At 37.2% G+C, this 20,053-nt stretch overlaps 1 long non-coding RNA gene across 1 annotated transcript; it reads right to left on the bottom strand.

The window, feature by feature from the left end:
- Positions 1-681: 681 nt before the first annotated feature.
- LOC309398340 lies at positions 682-13,714 on the bottom strand. The gene is made up of 5 exons (XR_014176390.1): positions 13,086-13,714; positions 10,427-10,492; positions 9,840-9,897; positions 6,408-6,455; positions 682-1,038 (listed from the first exon to the last, which is right to left on the bottom strand). It is a non-coding gene; the product is annotated as an uncharacterized lncRNA (long non-coding RNA).
- Positions 13,715-20,053: the final 6,339 nt, after the last annotated feature.

The raw sequence follows: 20,053 nt of genomic DNA, 5'->3' as shown, positions 1-20,053 counted from the left end.
AAAATGAATCTTATATGCACCAATTGGGTTGGAAAGTTTAAAAGATTTTAATAAATGTAGTAAAAATGGCAGGATTAATTTTTATGGAGAACTTAAGATAACTGAATTAAAGAGTTTGGCTAAGTTCTTTATTCAACTCTTAATGAACTGGAACATCAATGTAGCAACACCATGAATGCTTTGGACACTTGTATCAGCAGTAAACCAAGTAGCATTGTTATGTATGATCAAACCCACATACAACAACGGGGAAATCTAAGTATACAAGTATTCAGAAAAGCAGGTGTCAGGTTTTAGGTATATGAATATTAAACCAGCCTTAGAAAGGTCCAGACCACAGTGCCTATCCATAGATCCACAGAAAACACATCATTAGATTTGTACCATTCTAAGAATTGCACCAATTCACAGATGTGAACTATGCCCATCTTCATTTAACCAATATTAAGAGAACATGTAACTCTATGACATTTACAAGCAGTAATAACAATCATAATACAGAACATAAAAACTCTCTTTAAGTTTATAATCTTACTGAAAAGGCAAACTAAGGAATCGTTTAAAGTTTTGAAATAGTTGGTGAAAGTATTGAGCTCATTCAATAATCAAACAGTTCTCATTGATACCAACAACAAATCATATAAGAATGTTTCAGCCCAAAAGATGACAAACAAGAATAAATATGGAAAAAATATTTTTATTTAAATAGCAATTCATTTGTGCCAATTATATATGAGACAGACATTTTTATACATTCCTGTTTGCAAAATTTGATCAGCCCCTTCCAGCCCTTCATCCCCAACTGAATGCTAATCCCAAGAGTCTTGAAGCACAGATTAAAAAATAAATAAAAACAGAATATAAGATTACAATTAGCTCAAATCTTCTGTAGGTTAGACAATTGTAGTCCATGTTAAAGAATCCCTTTCTTGGAAGGGCATACTCAGCAATCATGCAATCTGAACCTCTCAGCAGTGGAACTGCCATCTTGATTTGGAAATCGTTGTCTCCCTTTGAGTTTCTTCCTTTCTCTGGACTCTTTATAAAAAAATTAAAAGAAAATGCTGTTGGAATGCAGGTAATTTTATCCTTAAATTTAAAATAATCAACATTTTCAACTGTCATATCTGAGCATATTTGAAAATATTTTCAACACATTGTAAAAAGCTAAATCATTATCAAGATTAATACTATTGAATGAGTAGTAATATTTTAACAATATTAATGTCAGTGCATTTCCCTGCTTTCTACTGAAAGTAGAATCTAGCTTAGAAAAACTCCAAAGCAAACAGGTATGACTTCTGGAATTTCAATGGGCAACATAAAAGCAAAATGGAGGCTTCAGTGTTAGAAAATGTATTACTTTTGCAACCAATGTAGCACTACTAGAGAAGCCAATATATAGCTCTCCCGCTAAAGATTTAACAGGTGTCCAAAAGAAAAGCCTAAGGGAAAGTACTAAACAAGTAATTTTATAAGGAAATAGAACTTATTGTATGCAAGGTTATCTCAGCTTATTTCTAATATAAGATTCTTTTATTCTAGTTTAAATTATCTTATTCTTTCAAAGTATGCCTTGCCACCTGAAAGTTACATTATTTCAGGTTCAATTTTATATGGCCAAGTACCTTGGCTTGTTTAATCAAAATGACATTGTAGTCTCATTATTTTCTTGTCTCTTCTTAATCAGAACTTAATTATCCCCATCTGATTTCACTCTAGGGCCAGGATCCAACAGATGAAGCAGCATCAAATATGCTTATTTGAAGGGAGGAGATTTTCTATGGAATACTTAACTATTACTGGAGAATTTCAGATCTGCCAAAATCAATGTCTAAGACATATTTCAAGTCAAAGTCAACATTTTCTTGAAACTGGGTTTCCAAAAAGCTTCAAAAATGAATAAATTTCTTTCTCACAAAGCACTAGCAAAACATATTGATCCCTAAAAACTATGAGGGATAAACTTTTAATACCTGGAAAAGTTAGTGCATGTTTTATTCATGATGCATTTGGAATGTAGCTATCAAATAGAAAATGGGAAGCTAGGGATGGAGAATCCATAGTGATTGGTTCAAGAACATGTCATCCCTTGATTGGTTATATCAAGAACCTCCCATTTTCTTACCACTACCCACTATTACATTGTACTGTATATGCAGCAGCATAGCATAAACTCAAGCCACCATTTTGCTGCAACCAAGTATTTTAAAGGTATCTTGGACTTCTTGCATCTACCTTAATTATTCTCCTCAGCCCATACTAATGTATAAATTATTTTCAATTGTCTCAAACAAAAAGAAATATTGACAACATAGATACGTTAAATTTAAAATTCACCCAAGTCAAAACCATTTAGTTTTTGCAGTGACTAGAAATCCAGCAAAATTTTTGATGGTAACAAAAAGCAGAGCAAAGGGGAAGAAGAAAAACTCATATCTAAAAAGGAAAGTTAAGAATGCTTGATGGCTTCTGTTATTATTCCAAAGACTATATAGCACATTCCAATGATTTAATAAAGAGTCCAACCACAAAAATATTCAAGTTAAGCTGTTTTAAATATAATTATCAACAGAAATATATTCTATATTTGGGTACAATCCAATTGAAGAGCCTGTACCACAAATGACACTGCACCCATCTTCTATGAAAACACCACAATCCAGAGATACGTTAACAAACTGGACTCTCAAATGTATCAGAGATACATTAACAAACTGGACATCTCAGACATAAATAACTACAAAATTTTGAATAGTTGCCATTTTCCATTTTTAAGGTAAATTTAACTAGCATTTTCCCATAACTCAGGTGTATTAATCCAAAAGGAAATGCCACAAGTGATCATTTTCTACACCAATGTAAATGTTTTTACTTTAGAAATCACAATGTTTCAACAGATTGTATAACAAGTAACAACAGAATAAGCACATAAAGTCACGTCATACAAATTCATTTCTATTGAACTCCACAAGTTTTTGATTGTGTAAAATATTATTTCATAAATTATACTCTTAATGCTTAAATTTTATAATTCACCAGGTGTGCTTATAATGCAATACTGAGTTAATTCCACATGTTAATATGGCCCTGTGTCAATATTTAAAGATTTTGTTCAATAAATAGTACGATAGGTGATATTATGAGTAAAAGATCAAAATTAATCATTTTAATGGATGGGACCAAGTATTCTAAGCTGTATTTAATATGCAATTTCCTAAAAATGAGATCATCTAAATCCCAATTATATGCTGCTTAGAAAATCTGACAATTTTAAGAATTTTAATTAGCCCAAACTAGTATTTTTAGAAAACAAACTAAGGCTCAAGTTTAACTCTTATTACCTCTTTTGCAAAGTATTGAGATAAATACTCATTTAGGTTTTGCCAGTGGTTGGTGAAGAACTATGGATGCCATAGGATGTTATTCAGTAAGGAACAGACTGAGAAGCAGGCAGTAAGCAAACAAGGTTTTTCCAAAGAGATTTTATACTACTGAAATTCTTGTGTCTGTATCCTTTGACTGGGAAAAAATGGTGCATTGTAGAGCAACCAAAGTACCTCAAATGGGCTAACTTACAGGCTGAGTCCAAAACCTGAAACCCATAGATTCCATAGGATTGAAATTTGACAAATTTTATAAAACGTTTATGACATAAAAATTATCATAAAACATTTTATTACATAATACAAAACATTATGAAATATTTCCTTTGATCAACTCCTGTTGTTCTTTTGTGCTATACAATTTAGTATGGGCTACTTTTAAGGCAGATGCAGCTTGGAAAATCTCCCTGAATTTTTAAGAACTTTTCTGGAACATTAGAAATTCTGCCATTTTTGAAGGCACTGAGAAATCTGGTAAAGAAATATCTCTGGAATAACCCAATGGGCGGGCAGAGGTTGTTTAGTAAAAGTTAAAAAGAGGAAGAACTATGGAACAAATGAGAAAAAATAAATAAACACTTTGTGTTTTAAAGGACTATTCTCATTTTAACAGTTCTGTTGGATGAAAGACGTGGTCTTACTATTTATTAATTTAGTTTATATTTTGTCACTATTGTGTAATCTGTATGCACACAAATCATGTAAATTTTTTGGTTAAGGAACCAACATTTCTCATCTTAACCTTCACTTTTTTGTAAGAATTCCTACAAATGAACTGCTTACAAAGAAATAGAGCACACATATTTTAAGATACACTTCACTCACATCAAATACCTAATTCTGGCCCAGTGCTCTATGATTGCTGGTTGTTTACCATAGCTAAAATATGACTACAAATTCATGGTAAATATGTTTTGGGGACTCTATGCCAAAAAGTAAGACTAGTGCCATATGGGACTTAATTCATATTAACATTTGTTTGCAATAGAACTCTGGAACAACAAATAAAAAGCATTTATAATAGAATCTCAGCATTCAAATTAATCAGAATGCAATGAGAACCTGTTACATGAAAGCATTATCTTGGTAAGTTATTGTTTAAACATATTTCAGTTAAACAGAAAGGGATATTTAGAAAATAAAACACCCTTTAGTTGAAGGTGCATATAAAATATTTCCATTTTTCATCACTAGTTTCTCTTGTCCTCTTTAATGTGTTGTCCCATAAAACTGATCATACAATCTATTTTTTTTTTGCATTTACAAACATTTCTAGTTCTTGTTTTGTTTGTACCATGCTATATTAATGTGTAAAAATCATATATCTAATTATTAAATCGTTCGGATCATCCTGAATTAGAATCTCCAACAAAATTATTCAAGGGAGATGTGCTGATAGAATAAATTATAGTTCACACTTATAATTCCAGATCTACTGCTGAGTATATCCTGCTAAGTTCAATGGTACTTTCAAATAACCTGTTTATTGTAATGAAATAAGAGTTTGGGGTACTGTGGCTTTCAAGGTGATGTTCACATAGAATTCCCATCAAGCCAAATGTCAAAGCCCAATGTGAAAACTGCTAAAATGGCAGTCTAGTAATATTTGGAGGACTGGGTATTTCTCTCCTATGTCTTCAACCTTTTCAGAAGTAGCATCCTGCTGTTAAGCAAGTAATGCTTCACTTTTCTGTACAAAAACTCTGCTAAATCAACTGAGTTTGTTTGTCTAAAATATTGTTAGTGGTTTCCTTATTATTGAAAGTATAGTCACCACTGTATTTTAACTGTCAACCAACCAATGGCAACTGTGTGGAGTAAGGCTGACCTGAACAATGCAATGTACAGTACTGTAGTTCTCAGTTGCTGCAAGGTGCAGAAGAAGTCTAGGTAAGAGTACGGTAAATCACTGAAACTTTTAAGTCTCCAAATTTACCATAAATAATAAATATATCAACAGAATGCTTGAACATTAACCTTCTTGTAATTTTTTAAGGGTTGAGAACTGCTTACATGGATTATGATTTCATCACACCACAATATACTCAGATGCAGGATTTTGAAGGATTTACCCAACCTGGTTTTCTGAGCATTGTTAGTCACCCCAGAAAAATGTTTACTCAACAGAACAAACTGCAGTAACTACTGCACTCAAATGCTATCTTTCAATGAGATGACCTGGTTTATAAAGAATTTTCCTATAATACAAATATACACCAGTGATAATTCTGCCTCATAGCACATTAAACATATACCCTAAAATACTAGCATAATTTTTGATCAAGTTTTGTTGACCAAAGGAAAATATAGCACATTTTTTAAAACGTTGTATTAAATAACATGGTCTTGCTTCTAATACTGAATAAATTTTAGAAAACCAGCTAGTAATTTTTAATGTCCATGTTATTACAGTGATAGTATTATAGAACTTTTATATGATCACAGATATGCCACATTCTGAAAAGAGCTTTAGATTCTATATATCTCAATGAATGTTAAAATTTATTTCCAGCCCCATGCATTAGCATAATTATAGATCACCCAGGAGATACTAGAACAGACCTTTCAATAAATTTTAAGGAGGTGATGGATTGTAAGTTAGATACCTAATTACTTTCAAAAGTAACTTGTTCAAGTGATTGTACAATTAACAAGAGTAGGTAATGCTTTTCTTGGAGCAAACTACTTTAAACCAAAAATTGGCATACTATATATGAAAAAAATTGCAGTAAAAAAAATGTATTGATAAAGAGGGTTAAGCGGACTGCTTCTCACCAATATGGTAGGTTCAGAGGGGCATATTTTTATTATGCTATCTGGAAAATTGTTAAAATATATAATTTCCCTAATAATAGCAGAGTAATTTCCTCCAAGAATATTACGGATTGATTCTATTAAAATTATCCTGGAAACATGGCTCATTTAATTCATAGAGATTCGTAATTTTAGATCTTTTCCACAAAGCATGATAAAACACAGTTACAAAAGCACTCATAGTAATATACTGAGATAGCAACTTACCAATACACCATACAGAATCAGGTATTTTGTAGAATCAGATCAATGTACCTGGAAAGAAAAGTTAAATATATTTTGTTTAATAAATTAATTTAATACATCACCAATAAAATCTTATCTATATGTATTCAGAAAAATTGTGATTTCATTGAGTGCTCTTAGCATACTAAGATTATGTTCAAGACTAAAGCATAAAGTTGCTGCCTGTTTTATCAAGCAGAGACTTACTACTTTATGCATTATGAATCCAATGTACGATAGGCTTTTTTGTGAAAGTCTGTGAGTATTACATTTTAGGGCTTCCTTTTCCTTTCTCGCTATCTAGCAACAGATTTTTTTTAAAATCACACATCAGTCCTACCTACTGCTAGAAATTAATCAAAAGTACAATAATGATGACACATAGGGCAGCCCTAGGTCCCACTACCTTTATATTTATGTAGCCTTTCCTTAATACGAGGAAAGCTCTTTGGACAATAGCAAAGTGCAAACATGAATAGATTATGAATGTCATGTGCTATGTAAGTTTTGGGGCTATCTTTTGTCATAGAAATGTGTTAACATTGCAGCTAGACTTTAAATACAACCAATCAATATTTAAATATTTTTAAATGCACATTTAGGTAATCAGTTCAGGTTTATTAGGTGCCTATCCCAACTTTTGTACAGAAACCCAATGGAGAGTATTTAAGAGCTCTATCCTTTTTTTCCCCACAACAGTAACTCTCTGAAGTAGGTTGGGCTGCGAATGAGATTGGCCCAAAACCACCCAATGAGCTTTGTGACCAAAGGTAGGCTAGACTCTCCGATTTCTAGTCCAACACCTTAATCACAACATCATACCAACTCTGTAAATTGAATATTTTTTTAAAAAGTAAGTTATGTAACACCATAAATTATTTAAGGAGAAAAAGTCAAGGAAGCTAATCAAAGTTATTATTAACGGAATATAAATCTGAAGTTATACAACACTATGTGACATCTTTCAAAACCTAGAATGAATTTAATAAACCTGTATAATTGTTGCTAAAATTCTAAATTTAGCAAGATTGTTAAATTCCAAGAATAATCTTGGAACTGCTATATTTATTGGACCGAAAGTACCAGAATTCTTAAATTGCTATGGTAACTAATAATTCTGGAAAATGTAGACTATTTGCAAACAAATCAGCTTCAGAAGTCTCCAAGGTGAAATATTCTATCTACAATTTTGAAACTTAATATGGAAGACAGGAAGCTGACACATGTTGGGAAGATGATAAACTTTTGAATTTCTCAGCTATTTCTGATTTCCTTCAGGTGATTTCATTCCATAATTGGGGGGGGGGGGGAATTCACATGCTAGACATGTTCAGGCAATACTCTCTAATGAGGTACCTCTACTTCACAGAATATGTTTCCAATTTGCAATCAATTTTAATGTGCATAAATTAGTGTAGCAAAGTCAATTCTGGATTTACTTAACAAATGGATTTTCATTACAGCTTCATATCATTTTCCTAGGCATATTTTCTCTGAAGCAAATCCCACCAAATATTTTGGGATACATTTTCGTATACCTGAAAATTTAACAGATATACTAAAACAGCTTTTCTTTTTTGGGATGTGGTGATGATGGTGGTGTTGTCTTTACATTCCATTTTAACTTTAGAGATTGAAATATTTTATTCATCTGACCTCATCATGTAGTGGACTATATAATACATTTCAGAAGAAACACACTACAGGTACATGATTTTTCAAAAAGACACACAGTCCAGATTTTCATATCCTGTTCTTTTTTAGCAGACACATTCATAACCTTCCCAATAAACAGAATGTGTTATGCTATCAACTAGTGGATGCTATAAACATCAACATTTCATACACTGATACTTATCCTCAATTAGAGCACGGAAAACACGCTTAAGTGTTAGATGTTTTTAATGCTACAATACTTGCCAAGGGAATTAACCCAGAATGCTATGATTCACAATTCTAAAGAGATTTAGGTGAGATCTAAGATTTTCCAATTTTCTTGAATCTAGAGGACAGTCTGAACAACTAAATTAATGCAGTAACATTGCTTTGATTCTTGACACTGAAATATTCTGTTGCACCTTTTACAACTTTCATTACAGCTGTATTGTATAGAAATTATACTTAATTTACAAAAAAAAATACAAGGTGTTTTACAATTGAATTTTCTCAAAAATAAAGAAAATATACCAAAGTCATCATCAATTAAAACGATGGAACTTAATGTTACAACATATCTGGTGCAGTAGCAGGAAAATTTAAATTTAAATATTCCTTCATTCTAGCCTGAATGGTGATGTGTAATGGGCATTTTCTAGAACTCTGAAAAGGAGAGAAGACGGTATAAGAATTACCTATGAATTACCTATTCTCAAAATTTATTCTAGGTCTATAAGGCGTGTCCTAAAAATAACACAAGGGATTTTGCTAGTTTTGTGTTCACTATTAAATCTATGTAAATGGAAATGCAATTTACTATCTTTGGTAGTAATTATTTACTAGTAAAATAAAGAACTGCATTATTTGTATCAGCATTTTATATTAAATAATTTATTATATTTCTATTTCACTATACATTTCCAAGTAGCTCATATGGCAAATATAATAAATAGTCAGATTCAACATTTGACGATAACGTCTTAAATTGATAAATGGTCACTCAGTTTAAATAAATGGACTGGATTTTAGTGAAAACAGGGGAAAAAATCTAAACAACCAGTTTTATGTTTGATCAATTTCTGAGCAAAATATGCATCCTGTTTTAAGAACCTTTATTTTTCAATTTTTCAAATGTTAACCAGAGCCAAAACACTGTGAATGAATTCTATCATCTCTTTTCTGTGTTCATACTGAATAATATCTTGTATTAGCAGTCAATTACTGTTCAAACCTGGATTATGGAAAGGAAAATGTATCTAGGTGTATTATAAGATACAATTTGCATTAAGCAAATGACTGTGTGAACAAAATTTACTTCATCAGGATGATCTTTAGGTCTCAATGTAAAATTTAATAATTAAATTGATACAACACATGTGGGATTGTAGAAATCAGCAACTGGATAATTGGAAGTATCACAGTGTTTAGGAGCATAGACGAAGTTTAGTTAAAATTTCAACATGTCTATGAAAATTAAAGATATTTAAATTTAATATGAGCTACTCAATGAACATTTGTTTTATGATAGCAAAGTAATCATTTTCAAATATTGTTAATTTCATCTCTAATGCTAGAAATATTAAGATTTATAATACTTAACAATTATAATGAATTTGTAGTAATATTGAATATGCTTTTTTAAGGTTTAGAAGGGTATTCCAAATTCCAAGCAAAGATTCTGTTAAAGATGTAAAGGCTAGAAAGAAACCAAGATGTAAAAGATCTGCATTATTCAAATAAGAATAAATTCAAAAATACCTGAAATGGCTCCTTTGGCTCCATCTGGATCCTTCTAGTTATTAGAAGTCAGACAAATCTTTTAAAAAAGAAAATATATATAAAATATATATTTATGTATAGTTTATGTATATATTTGTGTCAAAAATGGCATTCAACATAGACATCAAACAACTTAAAGCGGAAAAACTACAGAAAAGTCCTCAAACACATAAATGTGTGTATCTGTGTACGTACATACATATACATACATATTTATAATGCACATTTTGGATTTAAGTTGATCATCCTTTTGGTGCAAGGATTACGACTATTTTTCTCATTTAATATGAAACTTGATCATAATATATTTTAAAATGAATGTAATTTACTTATATGTAAGTTGTCTAGGCAAGTTTCAACTGGAAACTTACATTCTCCAATACAGGTATATAGGAGATATGTACCAGTAAAATCAACAGGACCTCATCAAAAATTCACCAATTTTTTCAACTTTAATCAAATAAATTAATCATAATGCTTCATTCTTTTTTCTTTTTAGGATACATGTTGTATATATAAGGGAGGCATTTCTTCAAAACTGAGAAACAAAATGAGTTAATTCTTACCTACAAAAAATTCTGGGCAGCTCTTATAAGCCATCTGCTATTGAGTGGCAAATATTCATAGAACACCTAAAGAAAAATATATTTAGATTAATCAAAATGTCTTCTCTTAATATTTGCAGATATCTATTAAATAAAATACTTAAAATTATGTCAGTGCTATCTTAAAGTTAAGCACTATTTTTAAAGTTTCTCAGTCTATGAAAAAGTATTTCTGTACAAGTTTTCTGCGTAATGCAATCTTTTTTATCATCTCTTAAGGTAAAGAAACAACACAAGTACCATAACAAAGTCTATCCCAAAACCAATAGTCATGCAACTTGCAACTATGAGAAAAGTCAAACATGTTTAGATTTCTTATTCTCAAGGTTACACATATTTAAAATACTTTTACTGTTTGAAGCGATGGAATTACATTATCTTAACTCAGATTTCATCTGACGTAATTTTATAAAGCCATTTTGAAAGTGAAGTTTTTTATAACCCACAAAAGTAACCAAATTTTACCCTCACTTTAATCTCATCTTTTGTAAAAAAAAAAAAAAAACTTGGCCATTTTTAACTGTTGGTATTATTACAATTTTTCAATCATACAAAAAGACTTTCAAATCCATAATCACAACTTTCAAGTTTCAGTGAAACCTCAGAGCTATTTATTCCATATAGAATGTTTAAATACATCTTCACAACAGCTATTGGTTAATTAATCAGTTAAAGCCACATTTCCAAAGGATTGTAAAATATTTGCTAATGTTATAAAAATATACCAAATAGTCGCTCCATGCCAGAACTTTATCTGGTAAACTTTTAACATTACAAAGCATAAGAAATATTATGAATTGATCAAGAATGAAAATAAACACATTAAGACAAATTAATCAACATAACCATTTAAAAAATGGACAGCCCATCATCCAAATGTTCATTTTAACAGCTGTTCCAAACATTAAGAGCTAAAACCAATGAAAAAGTAACAAAGCATTTTAAGCTTTTACTTTCGCTTAAAGAAGTTTAAAGATTAAATTTGCATGAGAAAAATGCCAGAAAATTCAAACTTCAAATACAATACATCACGAAGACGCATTCTCCAAGTTTTAAAACTGTTTTCATATATACTTCATTACCAATTGCTAGTTCTTTTTAACTCAACTCTAGTTCCCAATTAGATAACTGCCATACTTCTAAAAGATGCACGTATTTAAAGAACCTCATAGATTTCATCCTAAATTTTCATTAGAATCTTTCATTTTGGATAAATGTTTTTTTTTTAATTTTATCATCGACCAAACAAAATATCTCGTTTGCAAATCGTTTCCACATACCTAGTTGAGAAAGAGTTAAATGCCAACACCCAAATACAGAAAAACAAATTTGTTTGGAGAGAAAGAGGCAGCCATGGTGTCTTTTGTTCTTTACAACAACAAGAAGAAAATAAACAGGGCTCTTTTCCTCTTTCAATCACAATGGAGGACCGCGACACTTTAAAGAACTGGAGACTTTTTGTCGCAGGCATCCTGTATATGGAATCACAGTATACCTTTCATTTCCAGGCTCCAAATATTTTAAGAGGGTGTTGTCCCAATTTGCTGCAGACCCCCCCCCCTCTGTAACTCCATAGCAAAAACTATCCTCAGATACCTGCCCTTCAAGTTATGCTAAGAAAAAGAAAAAATTACAGAAATCCAGAAACCCAGAACCTTTCAAATCTGTATGGGGAAGAATTGTATGGACCCCCTGATATTTGGGGAAGGGGGTGTGCATATAATCCCTAGATTTCTTCTGGGTAAGGGAGGGGGGGTGAAGAAAGGAGGAAAACTGCAGTTCAATGGCGGCTCTGGTTTGACATCAACCTCCTTGATATGTCAGGCTTTGCGCCTAACCAGGAATCTTACCCCATTTCAAAACTGGGGGGAGGGGGCTCCCTTAAAACAAAAAGGAACAAGGGGGCGTTTTAACAGCCTCTTTAACCTCGATACTAAAAAAGAGGGGTAAGAAAGGAAAAGCCCCCCCCCCAACCTTGAAATGCACATTACGTTTTTCATTCCCTGTAAAATTTGTTTTAGGAGCATCCACACCCCCCAAGGTGGACTTTTCATATCCAGAGGAAAAAGCCCCATAAAGAGCAACAAGGAATCCCTCATCGCCGAGATCCCTCTTTCTTCTAAGAAACCCTTCTTACCCCCCCCCCCAATACCATCATATACACACACACTAAATTTGGGGGGCCGCCCCAAGACTGGAGGGGAAAAGAGGATCTTTCCGTCTTTCTACTAGAAAAAAACGCAATCCAAGGAAGAAGTGGCGGCTTTTCTCCTTCCCTCGACGCCCACCTTGGAAGCGCCCTTATTCCTAACGGCGGGGAAGCCTCGGCGACCCGAGTCTAGTTTGGGGGACCACCCCCCCCGTCTCTCGCTTTCGAGGCGCTCGGGTCTTTTTTTCTTCCTCCCCCCCACGGCGGGACTAGAGAAGAAGGGCAGGGAAGCCGGGTTCTTGCCGACTTTCTTTCCTCTTCTCCCCCCCCCCTTGCCCGCCATCTCTCAGGCGGCTCCAAGGACATCTTGTTTTCCTTCTCAAGGACAAAGAGACAATGGCGGAGGGTGGAGGGCGGCGGCCGAGACGGAGGAGAAGGACATGGCAGGGCGGCAGCTGAGGCAATACTCACCGTCCTGAGGGGCGAGGGAAGCCAGGCGAGTCGAGCGGAAGACATCCCGAAGGGCGGGCGGCGGTAGGCGCCGAGGGCTCGCCTTGCCGCAGAGGCTCGCTCTCGGGTCCGCCTCAACCGGGACGGGCAATACCCTCCACCACCCCACAAGCTCGGGGACCCCGGGTCGGCGGAGACCCCTCGACCCTGAGGCCGCTTTCGGCCCGGGAAGGTTGGAGGGAGAGAACGGAGGTGGGGGTAAAAAAAGCCGCAGCCGCTCGCGAAGCAGCCGTCCGCCCGGCCATCTTGCGCCGTGTGCTAGCGAGTGTGTGAGGGAAGCCTCTCTGCCTGTCTTTGCCGTCTCTCCGCGAAGCTTCCCTCCCCTCCCCCACCCCGCGCCCCTGCCCAGACTCCCAAAATGGCCGCCCTCGCTCCCTCAGCCACTACTGCGGCAGGGAGGGAGAGGAGGGGGGCGGGGCCGGCGCGCGCCTCCCGGCTTCCCCCTCCACAGCGCCTGCGCCCTGGCCGCCTCCCCATTGGCTCGCCTGCCTCCAGCAACCCATTGGCCGCCTTGCCTGGCTCGAGCTCGCGCTACGCCTGTCCCCAGGCTACGGCTCGCTATTGGCTCGCCTAGCTCTCTCTTTTTCTCTCTCTCTCGCTGCGTTTCCCCCCTCCTCCTCCTCCCTCCGCCCGTGCGTTTCGTCGTTTTGTGCACCAGCGGCGTTTCCACTCCCCCCCTCCCTCTCTTTTTTTTTTAAACCAACTGCATTGAGCTGGCTGCCACGAACGCGTAACGGGCTCCCATTGGTCCGCCGGCAGCTGTTCTCGCGCTCTCTTCCCCGCAGCTGCTGCCCCGCCCCTCGGATGACGACATGCCTCTTCAAGGTGGAGCCCTCCTCCCTCAGAATAGTGGGGGAGGGGGGATAATCTGGCGTCGCTGATTGGTGGAGGGGCTTAAAGGGGAACCAGCGTCCCCTCCCACGGGGATCCCGTTCAAGTGCATCCTACGAAGTCGTTTGTGGATACTCCACTATTTACGCATCCCTACCAAATATTTGATCGATTGTGTCTCATCAAGTCTCTGTTGACTTGAGATCGATCTTCTCCAGCAACACCCACCCCCAACCTGGTCCTCCTTCTGGTCTTCCAGTGTTGTCTCCATCACTTGAGTCCATCCATCTTGTTTCTCTGGTCATCCTCTTCTGCTCTTCAATTTTCCAAGTATTATGGACTTCTCGAGGTCTTTGCATTGGTTGGTTGAATGGTTATGTACCATCAAGTCATTCCTGATTCTGAGCAACTGGAGAAACAAAACTCTAGGAAGTTCTGTGCCCAACCTGGATCTCCTTCAGATCTTCCAATGGTGTCTCCATCACTTCGGTCCATCCATCTTATTTCTCTCGCCATCCTCTTCTGCTCTTCCAGTTTTCCAAGCATCATGGACTTCTCAAGGTCGTTGCATTGGCTCACTGAATTTTACCATCAAGTCATTCCTGACTCTGAGCAACTGCATAGATACAGCTCCAGGAAGATCTGTGCCCAACCTAGTCCTTCACATCTTCCAATCGTGTGTCCATAGCCACTGTAATTGACTCCATGGACCTCGATGCTGGTCATTCCCATTTTTCCTTCCCATTGGTTACTGTATATGCCATCAAGTTGGTGTTGACTCTTATAAACTAGAAATTGACTTCTCCAGGAGATCCATTCCCAACCTGCTCCTTCATAACTTCCAGTAATGCAGCCATCACCACAATAGTTGAGTCTGCCCATCTTGATGGTGATCATCCTCATTCTATATTTTCAGCATTATAGAATTCTTTAGAAAATTGGATCTTTGCATGAAGTATCCAAAACATAATGACTTGTGTCTTAAGTAAGAACTCTTGATTCATTCGATGAGCCATTTAGTTGTTTCCTTGAGTATCCATGACATTCTCGGGAATCTTTACCAACTCAAGATTCAAAAGTATCCCTTCTATCATGTTTCAAATTCCAATATTTGCTACCAGCTGCAGCTTAATTATTGAAAGACTACAATTTCAAACCAAGTTTGAAGACCAATAGTTTTTTTTAAAAAAATACCTTAGAACAGGGGTGTCAAACTCACAACCCCCGGCCCGGATGCATCATGTCGTCCTGGCCATGCCCACGCCTGGTTTAGTGAAGGGGGGTGGAGTTGTGATACATCATGTGATGACAACGTGATGACACAAGTTTGACACCCCTGCCTTAGAAGGTTGCCTAAAAATTATGAGGGCACAGAGAGAGCAAAGGGAATTTATCCCTAAAGGGATAAACATTTGGTCTGAATCCATCAATGGAGAAGGCTATACATCACAACAGAATAGACCTCTGTTAATTATGAAGTTGGGTATTGCAAATTATTTTGTCTACCATTTTTTGATGTTAGGAGTTTTTTTTTAGGAGGCCCCATTTTTCTTTCTAGTAAGAATGCAAGCTGTATTTCTACACTCTGCAGGAACACAAGGAATTCTTGTACGGAATCAACTAACCCATTTGAAAAGTGGGAAGCAAGAAAAAGAACACAATGCTAACATTCATGCATTCATTTCAGTGCAAGGTCTACTTCCAAGTTGAGATTTCCTATTAAAGGAAGCTGTTAAAGACCACACCCAATGGTCACAGAGGTCTTGGAAAAGCCACTGTGACTCAGCTACAGTTGAGCTCTCTCCGATAAACATTTGCAAAAGACAAGTTAATAATTTGTGAAGATATCAATATCCCAGTAAATATTTTCCATGCCATTCTGCAAAACGAAGGCCACATTCACATGATAGAGTAAACCCCAAAAGTAGTGTGCTATGGTTTTTTTACAGTCCTTTTACAGAATAACAGTGTTATGCAGGGTACTGTACAGGAACCAGCTACAGGTTTCCTGGTTGCAATATGTCAGAGTTCCAAATAGCATCCAAAAGTAAATCAGAATCCAAGGCAAAGTATTGCTCGAAGTTCCAATTTATTAAGAGAGCCCTGTTGGCACATCTGGGAACACCTGAATCTGAAAGCTTCCCGGTTTTCCCCACCTATTGAAAGTTCAAGCTCTTGCCCCCACACCCACAAGTTCCATCACATGATCCAATCTCCCACTGCTATCCTGGCAGTTCCACCCATCCAGTTCCAGTCAGGTGCAGAGGTGAAAAGACAAAGGATAGTCTTGGCTTTCTAGAAATTTTTTTGTTATGGTTACATGGCATCTCACTCCTACAATTACCCCTCCCATTTTCCCACAATAGAAAATGCATAGTAGAATAATAGAAATTGTGGCAGGCCAAAGATCCAAAAGAAAAGATGGCTGCAGGCCTGACACAATGGATGGCTGTGAAAGTTGGAGCATAAGGAAGGCTGAGTGCCAAAGAATTGAAGCCTTTGAACTCTGGTGCTGGAGAAGACTCCTGCGAGTCCCTTGGACTGCAAGGCGATCCAACCGGTCAGTCCTAGAGGAGATCAACCTTGACTGCTCTTTAGAAGGCCAGATCCTGAAGATGAAACTCAAATATTTTGGCCACCTAATGAGAAGGAAGGACTCACTGGAGAAGAGCCCAATGCTGGGAAAGATTGAGGGCAAAAGAAGAAGACAGAGAATGAGGTGGCTGGATGGAGTCACCAAAGCAATAGACGTGAGCTTGAATAGACTCCAGGAGATGGTAGAGGACAGGAAGGCCTGGAGGAACGCTGTCCATGGGGTTGCGATGGGTTGGACACGACTTCTCAACTAACAACAGCAACATACAGAAGCCCCCAAAAATGGGTTAATTCAAATATGTGAGCATCTTAATGTGATCACTGATAGTTTATGGACCAAGGAGGACAATAAGAAACTAACCATGGAAGATTATCCTACTGTAATTGCCACTAATCTTTGGCTATAGACTTAGCCCATTGTGATTGACCAGGGTTTCTTTTCAGGCTCTAATCTTCGGAATTAAAGCCTGAAAAGAGTCGGAACAGGGAGTGTGCATGCGTGAACCTTCTGCACATGCGCAGAGCGTCCATGATGATGTCTGGGTGGGTGGGCGGAGCCTCCCACTGCTACTGGGGTGAACCAGCAAAATACCACCTCTGTTTCTTTTATTCATGGAGTATGGAATAATGAAATTATCACAAGGATGGAATCAAGATCACATGAAGGGTTAATACCACTTTATAAGGCCTTGGTAAGGCCACACTTGGAATACTGCATTCAGTTTTGGTCACCGCAATGTAGAAAAGATGTGGAGACTCTAGAAAGAGTGCAGAGAAGAGCAACAAAGAGGATTAGGGGACTGGAGGCTAAAACATATGAAGAACGCTTGCAGGAATTAAGCATGTCTAGTTTAATGAAAAGAAGGACTAGGGGAGACATGTTAGCAGTCTTCCAATATCTCAGGGGATGCTACAAAGAAGAGGGAGTCAAACTATTCTCCAAAGCACCTGAGGGCAGGACAAGAAGCAAATGGTGGAAACTAATCAAGGAGAGAAGCAACTTAGAACTGAGGAGAAATTTCCTGACAGTTAGAACAATTAATCAGTGGAACAGAAGTTGCCTCCAGAAGTTGTGAATGCCCCAACACTGGAAGTCTTTAAGAAGATGTTGGATAGCCATTTGTCTGGAACGGTATAGGGTTTCCTGCCTAGGCAGGGGGTTGGACTAGAAGACCTCCAAGGTCCCTTCCAACTCTACTATTGTATTGTATTGTATCTGATTTTGCTCTCTAAATCTAAGTTAGCAAGATTCAGCGGCTGGCATCAGACATTATTACAGCAAGCTCTACGACAACATAGAATTTAACTGAATTGTTGCAAGTCAAAGAACTACCTGCATAGCAATTCAAATCCTGCTGAGTTTATTAGCTATGCATCGTCTATACAATAATAAAACACATTTCTGGTGTTTGTTTTATGGCATAATAAATATGTTGCTGATTTAACGTCTTTCCTTAGTTTAGGAAGTTCCTAAAAGTGTTCTGGATAAATTGTAGCAGATTTAACAGATTAACAGAGTTGGAAGGGACCTTGTAGGTCATCTAGCTCAACCCTCTGCTCAAGCAAGTGACCATACACCATTTCTGACAAATGGCAGTCCAATCTCTTGAAAGTCTCATGTGATGAAGCCCCCACAACTTCCAAAGGCAACTTCTGTTCCATGGGTTGATTCCTCTCATTGTCAGAAAGTTCCTCCTTGTTTCTAGGTTGAATCTCTCCTTGGTCAGTTTCCATCCATTATTGCTTGTCTGGCGTTCGGGTGCCTCGGAAAATAGCTTAACCCCTTCCTCTCTGTGGCAGCCCCTCAAATATTGGAAGACTGCTATCCTGTCTCCCTTGGGCCTTCTCTTCACTAGACTAGCCATGCCCAGTTCCTGCAACCTTTCATTGTGTCTTGTAGCCTCCAATCCTCTAATCATCCTGGTTGCCCTTCTCTGCACTTTTTCTAGAGTCTCAACATCTTTTTTATAGTGTAGCAACAACCTGAAGTTTGTTTGTTTTTTCACTCTACGGTATGTTGAAATCCAAAGAGGAAACTCAACGCTGCATCCTGCTGAATGCAGAACTGAGAAGCAAAAGTGTGTCAGGGAGTTCTTCGATTTGACAAACGGATTATTCTTTTCACAAAGCACTTAGGTTTGGGTGTTAGCTGTCAACACACTGGAATTTTTTAAACAACCTAGTCAAGAAGAGTGCACAGAGTTTGTTGTGTAGCTCACAGGAATGCTCTTGTCCTTGAATCCTCAGATATAGAAATGTTAGCCTTACTGTCTACACAAGAAAGCCTTGTGAATTTGCCCTGGAACAGAAATATTCTAGCTGCAGTGCGCTAGGTGGTATATAGTTTCCCAACAGAGGATATATGTATGTATATAGTGGGGGGATGGAATAGAAGCTATTCTCATGTTAATAATCTCTGACAGGGGACCGAATCTTTGAGGGGGAAAAATGACTATATTTTAACTGTTTAGTTGCTGCAAATCACAATCAGAAAGAGATCGAAATGCTGGAAAAATTTAAGTCTGGCCTTTCTCAGGATTCAGATTTGATTCTGAAGAAGTTGCCGAGGTGTACCAGTGGAATGCCAGCCTTAAGAGAACGCCATCTATTCTTGCTCTAATCAGAATATTTCCAGTATTGTTCATGCTTACTGTATGTTATCCATCAGACTGTACAGTCACAGTACATATAGGCAGGGGTGAAATAAACTTACCTTCGCTACCGGTTCGCAAATGTGAGTGCACCCGCAGGACCTTTCGCGCATGCGCAGAGCATCAAAAATGGGACATGATGACATCCGGGCAGCTGGGCGGAGCCTGCTACCAATTGTGTAAGTAGAACAGTGAAAGGGGAGGGGGAAATCCACTATGCCATGCAATTTATATTAGCTAGAAAGCAGGAAATCTGGCGATTCTCGCTAATATAAATCACGCATGACAGCTGATTGTCAGAAATACCGGTTCTTCTGAACTGGTAGCATTTTTTTTTACCACCAATTTGGGTGAACCGGTAGCATATAAGAGTATGTTTTTGCCTTCTGTTTCCATGAATTGCATAAAATGGCGGGTTTCACCACCCCGTCATAATAAATGGAAAGTTGAGGTTTAGATGATGAGCTTCAATATTCTTCACTGTAGCTCAGAAAATAAATCATTCTTGCCATAAAGGGGTCAGTTGGCTACAGAGATATAAGGCTCTTCCTTACAATTCACCAATAATGGATTAGAGATGCACCACTATTTTTAGAGGACATATCCTGATGCGGTAACCTCATCATTTAAAAAAAAAATCCATTAAGATGTCATTATCTTAGCATGTTTATATATATTTCCATTTATATGGCTGCCCATCTCAAATTCAAGACTGTGGGTACCGAAAACCTATCCAAATATATACCAACAGGCATGTTGCCTAGATTGGGCTTAAAAGATTAGCAACAACTCAATACAACATGGACAATACAACAATATGGACGCAGTGTCTCAGTGGCTAAGACATTGAGC

Source organism: Natrix helvetica (genome assembly GCF_964273705.1).
Source record: "Natrix helvetica genome assembly, chromosome: 12".
In the NCBI taxonomy this organism is placed as follows: Eukaryota; Metazoa; Chordata; class Lepidosauria; order Squamata; family Natricidae; genus Natrix; species Natrix helvetica.
The sequence above is the reverse complement of the archived record's forward strand: the minus strand, read 5'-3'. Positions and strand labels throughout refer to the sequence as shown.